Source organism: Hakea prostrata, chromosome 5 (genome assembly GCF_041222555.1).
Source record: "Hakea prostrata isolate BN-2017 chromosome 5, UWA_Hpros_2, whole genome shotgun sequence".
Lineage (NCBI taxonomy): Eukaryota > Viridiplantae > Streptophyta > Magnoliopsida > Proteales > Proteaceae > Hakea > Hakea prostrata.
This window is the reverse complement of record NC_142604.1, coordinates 12,296,120-12,303,920: the sequence shown is the minus strand read 5'-3', so window position 1 is coordinate 12,303,920 and position 7,801 is coordinate 12,296,120. Positions and strand designations below refer to the sequence as shown.

Below are 7,801 nucleotides of genomic sequence, written 5' to 3'. Positions count from 1 at the left end.
AAAAGCCCATTTGAAAGAGAGATTTTTGGTGAATGACCATGATGTCATGATGACATTGGTCAAAATATTTCATATGCAATTCTAGAATACTCTTCCGGCCATGTTCCACTTCGTGGTTTCTCGACCCTGTGGTGAGTTCCTCGTGTGGTTCCCGTCCTATTGAATCAAAAGTCTATTTACCGGGGGGGGGGAAACTTGGGATTCTGTTAAGAGGCAAAATAAATATTTACTATAAAAATTTGTGTAGATATTATGGATAGAATAGTATAGCCTTCTAAGTAATTTTCTAAAGGCTATTTGTTTTCCTTCCATTCAATTTTCTTGAAGGCAAACTAAGACAGCAATCCAAATTGGGGCTGGAGGAGCAGTCTAGAAAGGAAAACGAGTGGTTGCCATAGTGTCTCTATTGGCAGATTGAGAAAAAAAAATCTTCTGTTGTGCACAACAATGCACTCTTCATAGTCCGAAATAACCTTTTAGTTCTTTTGTTTTCTCAGCTTTTTATTTGGTATATATGCACACAGTGCACAGCACATAATGGTGCATGGTAGAGGATGTTACTCGTGTATATATATTTGACACGATCCTTGGGTGCATACAATGAAGGATTGAGGATCATCTGCTCAACCTCATCTATGCCAAACATAAGAAAACTTTCTGACTTAATAGGGCGGAAGAGTAAGTTCATATTTCTAGAGTCTTGGTGCATGATGTTCAAGATACATATATCTTATGTCATCATATATAGACTTCTTTTCGTTTCTAATGGAGATGTTATCATAAACCTGCAAACCCTGTATTGTCGCAGCATTTTCAAGTTGCAAGCATGATTGGAGGCTTTCTGAGCTTCTCACAGGTCATGAGAGCCAGTTTTCATGGCGTTATTAGGGGAACAGAGATTAGATTCCCCTTATAGTCTTCCCAATCCGTGACTTTAGGGCCTGTTTAGTTACATGAGTCTAGAGATTTCAAATATCTAGAGATTTCAAATCTGTAGATCATAATTTATGAAATTAACGTTTGGTTAATCGAATATGTGGAATGAAATTTGTAGATTCATCTGTGATTTTTGTGAATGCACAAATGTTTAGCGTTTTTATAGTAGAGATGAAATCTTTGGATTTCACCCCATTTCTAAAAATCTAAAGATTAATGTTTTTAGTATAAAAAGACAAATCTCTTGATTTCATAAATCTAGAGATTTTCACAATCAAACGAGTATAAATCTCGCATTCTTGAATCCAAAGATTTCAAATCTATTGAAATCTCTGGATTCATGTAACCAAATAGGCCCTTAGACTTCAATTCACATGAATTAAGAAGAATGGATATTCTTTTTCTGGGTAACGTAAGAAAAGGAGAGCCTTTAACAAAAAGAAATTAGGTAGAAGAGATGAATGTCAAAAATCACCCAAATTGAACTTTCTTTTATTCATTTGAGTTTGAACCCCCACGAGATAAGATTACATGAATGGGAAATAATAATATTTTGTATTTTTAATTAATATATGAAGATCGAAAGCCATTTGAAGGAGAGAGTTTTCGGTTTGTAAAACGTTCTTTTATACAGTTGTTGATTTTTTTTTGGCCAAATACAGTTGTTGATTCAGTTAGACAGAATACAAGATTGGAATCCCACTGTTCAGACCAGTTTTTTTGGATAACTCCTAATCACTTCCTGCAACAGAAAAGGTGAACCTGTTAGATATATATATATACCCAAGCCAACTTCAATTCCCTCCATCATCTGCTCAAGAAATATCTGAGACACAAGAAGATGGGTTTCTGCAAGCTTCAAATCAAGTTTTTCTCACTTGTGTGCCTTGGTTTGGTCTATCATTCCCTTGCACAAAGCTACCCACGAGACTACATTAATGCCCACAACAAAGTAAGAGCGGCGGTGGGAGTTGGTCCTATGACATGGAACAAGACGGTAGCAGCCTATGCTTACAACTATGCAAGGACGAAGGTTGGAAATTGCAAGCTTGTGCATTCAGAGGGACCCTATGGAGAGAACTTAGCCATCGGTGGTGCCGGCACAGACGCTATCAATATGTGGGTCTCGGAGAAGCCATTGTATAACCATAGGTCCAACTCCTGCAGAGGGAATGATCAGTATGGGTGCTTTCACTACACTCAGGTGGTTTGGCGTAAATCTGTTCATCTTGGTTGTGCAAGATTGAGGTGTCAAAACAAACCTGATGAGGAGTACTTTGTCATCTGCAGCTATGATCCTCCAGGCAACTATGAAGGCGAGCGTCCTTACTAGCTTGAATCTCCCAGTAATTTTTAGTTATGAATATCTAATATAAGCGGTCTAATTGGTATCAAAAACAGACAAATCCAAGTAATTTAGTTTGGATACTAAGTGCAGGCTCTAATGTAAATGGTTTGCTTACGTGGGAAGCAATCATTCAAAGGACGAATCTTTGGATGAAACAAGAACTTGTAAATCCAAAAGGGTTACGTAATTAATTGAAACTACCTGGATCGTTAAATCAATTCTAAGATTTTTTTTTTCTTTCTATTATTTTTCATTTGGTTTTGCTGATCTTTAATTGCTACCCTTATAAGAATGTTATTTCTCGATCCTTCGTATCATTTTAAGAAAATTTACCCGAATTTGTATCTGCTCTGCCAAGCCATACATTAACATTGCTGCCTTGCTTTGACCGCGACAGGTCCCACATTATCATGGATTTTTTTTTGGGTAAATTGCAATTTTTATATATAGGAAATAGCAATATTAAATATGCCATCAAGCATCAGCAAGATTGGAACCCTCGACTTCTTTGTGGGAGTGCTCCCCATTATGCCATGGTCCCCTCGGTTAAAGTCTGTTCAAAGTCTTTTTTAAAATATGACCAAATTAGGCCTTTTGTATTAAAATGATTCAAATACCCCCATGCCCTTTTCTTCGGGACAATTCAGGTGGGTGAAGGAATTGAAACATTTTCTTCCTTCACCTTGCCGGAAATCCCCCAACCATCATCTTTCTCTCTATGTCTCTCTTAAAAACTTCTATGCCGTTCACGCACCGCCCCCAAAACCCCCAATAAGACATAAAGAAATTGCAGGATAGGGAATGCTAGCACCACCGAGAAGCAGCTCCAATGACTGTAACACTAAAGACCACATCTGTATGCATTACCAACTTTCTGGAAGGAATCCACAAGTCTAACTAAGGGCACAGGTGAATCCGATCAACAAAAAATGTAAAATCCAGCAATTGAAAATTTGATAAATGCACAAGAAATTGAGAGGAATAAAGACAACTTTGATTATCTTTGATTCATACAACGATTACAAATTCAAACATTCAAAACCATAACCATCTATTAGAACAAAGCGGTAAAGAAAAGGTTTCTTCTTATTGAAAGGCGAAAACATTTGTTATTTTATTTTCTGAGTGGAATTAGAAAGAGGAAAATCGATGACATGATAACAACAGTAGTTAAACTTAGAGGATGGTACGGGTAGAAGAAGAAGATGCAACTGAACCAGCAGCAGCACCGGGGGTGACGCCGGGCCATTCACGGCACTGGCAGTGTTGTCCTTCTTGGATCTGCTTATGCACAGAGGCAACGTGCTTTCCACATCCAGCCCAGGTGGTCTTGATACATGAAGAGCATTTCACCGCATAACACATTTTCTCAACACTAAAATTTCACAAACTTCAACTCTTGATTTGAGACTTGAATGAGATTTCTTTAGCTTAGCTTCGCTTATATAGCTCTCAGGATTCGCTCTTGGTTTCTTATTCATGGTGGTCTATTCAGGTCGCTGACATTTATTGGCAAACAATCGCTGACGTTTAACCAAAGACTAAATTAAGTTGAACTCCAATGCTGCGCGCCCATTAAGCACCGTGCTGCCTATGATTAAGATTGAGATCTCGACTTCTGGCAGGACGTTCTGCGCATTTAACCTTACAAAATCGTGATGCTCGTGGAGGTCCAGTTCGATTAGTTGATGCGGTGGAAAAATATAAAAATATTGACATGTTGGTATTCAACGTTGCTTGCCACACCAGAATGATTCAAGGTTTCACGCTGCCACACGAACGTTTGTCAAAGATACCCACCCTGTTCACAACTTCACATGCATTCACACGCCAGAGAATGACCAGTTACCGTTAGACAGATGGTGACTCAGCAACGAATTCAGAGTCAGTCAATGACTCGGCAATCAACTCGGCCAGGCACCATGAATAGTTAAATATAAGAATATTTACTTCAATAAATATGATCTCAGGTTTATAACTGGGCCTCTGCCCTTTTTGCTTCTCGATCTTGATCCTACGCCTCTATCTTCTTTTTCTTCAATAATTGATATATTGAATGTCAATTATATCTTTAAAATTTTATATTTTAAAGTAAATTTTGGATTTGGTGGGATTATATATTTATGATTGTTGAAACTCTCACATTCTACTTAAAATTTTCATAATAACAATGACGGAAGTTTTACAAACAAATTAACATATAATATGCTAATTGATAAGAAATTTGATAGCATTTGTGCATAATGATCAGCATATATTAGGTGATTTTCAATTTTCAACTTTGAATTATTTATATTTCTTAATATTTAATTTCTATTTTAAGTTTTATTTAATTACATCTTTCCTTTATTTGATGATTTCCTTTTATAGAAGAAAAATCACATCTTTCCTTTATTTGGTAGTGTATTTTTTAAAAAGAAAAGTGAATTTAAAGTTAGTTTTTTCACATAGTTAATTAAGGGTAATATATAATTTGATAAAAGAATAAATAAGTAAAAATATAATTACAGGGTTATTTTGAAATTTTGAATAAAAATAAAAATATATAGATGTCACATCATTAGTAAACTAACGGAGCTTAACAGTAGAGGGCACCAGTAATTGTAGACAAAATTAAAGGTTAGATTAACAATTTTAAAAAGTAAAGAGAATAAAGTAATAATAAAATCAAAGTACAAGAAAACAATATTAATTATTCCCTTTTTTATTTTTAGTTATAGGTAGATATGGTTGAAAATGTTTTTAAAAAAATGCAAATAGGGTGGTCGAGATATTACCCTCAACCATCCAATCCATCCGGACCGTGTACCTCAGTGCTTGATCATTTCCCCTAATTTTAAAATTAAATAAAATAAAAAAATGGTGTCTTTCCCAATGTAACTCTTTATTGTCTACTATGTATAGATCTATTTCTTTTTTCCTTTCTTTAGCGATGAAAAATGTATTGAACTATTTTAACACGCCTCATTTTTGTAATTTTCATAATTTATTTGAAAATTCAAATAATTTATTTTTCTAAAATTTGGGTTTTTTCCTAAATACAGGTAGGTGTCTTTACTAACAAACATGTCTTAAGGGAAAATATATAACCTTTGGAGACAACCTTCGTCGGTGTCTCTTTTTTTTTTGTAAAAAACTAGATTAAGTAGAAAGAGATAAAAGCTTGGGCTGAGGAACATTCTCCTTCAACCAGACTGTGGAATTATGCCAAACCAGTGCTGTCTCTAGCACTAGGCCTTCCTGAGCTAAGGAATGAGCCACAGAGTTGGCTTCTCTTGGAGTAAATGAAAAAACACATGACAGGGTAACCCTCGCCAGATGTCTGATATCAGAAAATACATTTTGTAACTAAATTGGAACTGGAAGAGCTAGATTTAAAAGGAGTCGTACCATTGAGAGATAATCAGTCTCAAGGATTACATGAAGCCATCCTTGCTCGGCTACTAACTATAGCCCTTTTCTTATCCCCATCGCTTCACCAACGTTAGCCTCTCCGAACACTAGAGGAATCGACTTCGCCAGTAACGGGTCCCCATTCCAGTTTCGTTGGTGTCTCTTGCTCTCCTATATAAAGGTGGAAGGAGTTTGTTATTCTTGTACAAACATTTTGAAAAGCATTTATTTTCTTTAAATTATGTTATAAAAAACAAATTGGTGAATGTAGCTTTACGAATCCCTTAGTTCATCAATTACGGGGTGCACTGTCTCCGATTGAGGGGTTGACTGATCTTAGAGGTGAAAACGCATATTCTTGACCCGTGTGCACTATTTGGGGCGTTTAAATATCTTAAAGAAAGTGCCAGTCACGCACATTTCAACTCCGCCACTTTTTGACAATGAGATCATTCATGCTATTTAAAACAAGATAAGTTTTCATATTTATTATTATATTTTATTTGTCGTATACGATTTGCTCATGTAGTAATGTATTTTCCAACGCTCATTAACCTGCTGCTTGATTTTTTTCACCCAAAAATGAAAAATCTATACAGAGAGAGAGGAAGATGACTGACCAATGTTCTCCCTGTAGAAACTCAACCAGAAGTCAGCGAGGTCAAGAGGGCTGACCACAACAATGTTGGTGTCCTATGATCCCAGAGTCTGCCAAATTCCAATATGAACAAAAGAATTGGTAGTGTTCATTGGTAGCTTGACCACCACGGATCCCATGACTGAGTCAGTTTGAGCAAGAGAGCCTACCATTTGGTCATTTTATTTGTCAAAAACCCTCTTTCTTATTGGGCTTAATAATGATTATACACTGCTGCGGCGGTGTTGTTTACACACTGAATTCCAATATTGCAACTCTCATGAATGGCCCAGGCCAGCACCTATAGTTAATATCAACCATGCATTGAGCATCCAGTATCATACATCACTCTGGCACTCGCAATTCACAAAACGGAAATAATAAGCATTGTTGAGCCAGAAGTTCTCTGCTTCAATCGGATCTCTCACCTCCGGTGTAAAGTTTTTACAGGATGAAAAGCACTGAAAAACTCACTGCCATCAACAATCTGGCATTAGAAAATGGACGATTGACTTACAAAATTTTCAGTGTTCTAGCAATCAAAGTTCATCTGGAGTGGCACTGAGTCGAGCAGAATACACAATTTAGCTTGAATCTCCCAGTAATTTTTTAGTTATGAATATCTATTGTAAGCGGTCTAGTTGGTATCAAAAAGAGACAAATCCAAGTAATTTAGTTTGGATGCAAGTGCAGGTTCTAATGTAAACAGTTTGCTTACATGGGAATTAATCATTCAAAGGAGGAATCTTTGGATGAAACTACCTGGATCATTAAATCAGTTCTAAGATTTTTTTTTCTTTTTTCTATTTTTCATTTGATTTGCTGATCTTTAATTGCTACCCCTATAACGATGTTACTTCTCAATCATTGGTATCATTTCAAGAAAATTTACCTGAATTTCGATCTGCTCTGCCTAGCCATACATTACCCTGCCTTGATTTTGATCGGGACAGGTCCCACACTTATTATGAATTTTTTTTCTTTTTTTTTTTTGGATAAGATGCAATTTTTATACATAGAGAGTGGAGATATTACATATGCCATCGGCAAAAAGTCAAACCCTCAACATCTTCATGGGCGTGCTCCCTATTATGCCATGGTCCCCTCTTTAAAAGTCTGTTCAAAGTCTTTTTCAAAATATGACCAAATTAGGCCTTGTATGTTAAAATGACTCAAATGCCCTCATGCCCTTTCTTCAAGGGCAATTCAGGTGAGTGAAGGAAACATTATCTTCCTTCACCCTGCCGAAAATCCCCCCCTCCGCATCTTTCTCTCTGTGTCTCTCTTGAAAACTTCTATGGCCTTCACGCGCTGCTCCCAAAACCCCCAATAAGACATAAAGAAATTGCAGGATGGGGTATCCTAGCAACACCGAGAAGCAGCTCTAATGACTGCAACACTGAGGGCCACATCTGTATGCATTACCAAGTTTCTGAAAGGAATCCACAAGTCTAAGGGCACAGATGAATCCGATCAACAAAAAATGT

The 7,801-nt window shown here is 36.6% G+C and overlaps 1 pseudogene; it reads left to right on the top strand.

The window, feature by feature from the left end:
- The first annotated feature begins 1,774 nt into the window (after positions 1-1,774).
- LOC149015183 (pathogenesis-related protein 1 pseudogene) lies at positions 1,775-2,269 on the top strand (annotated as a pseudogene).
- Positions 2,270-7,801: the final 5,532 nt, after the last annotated feature.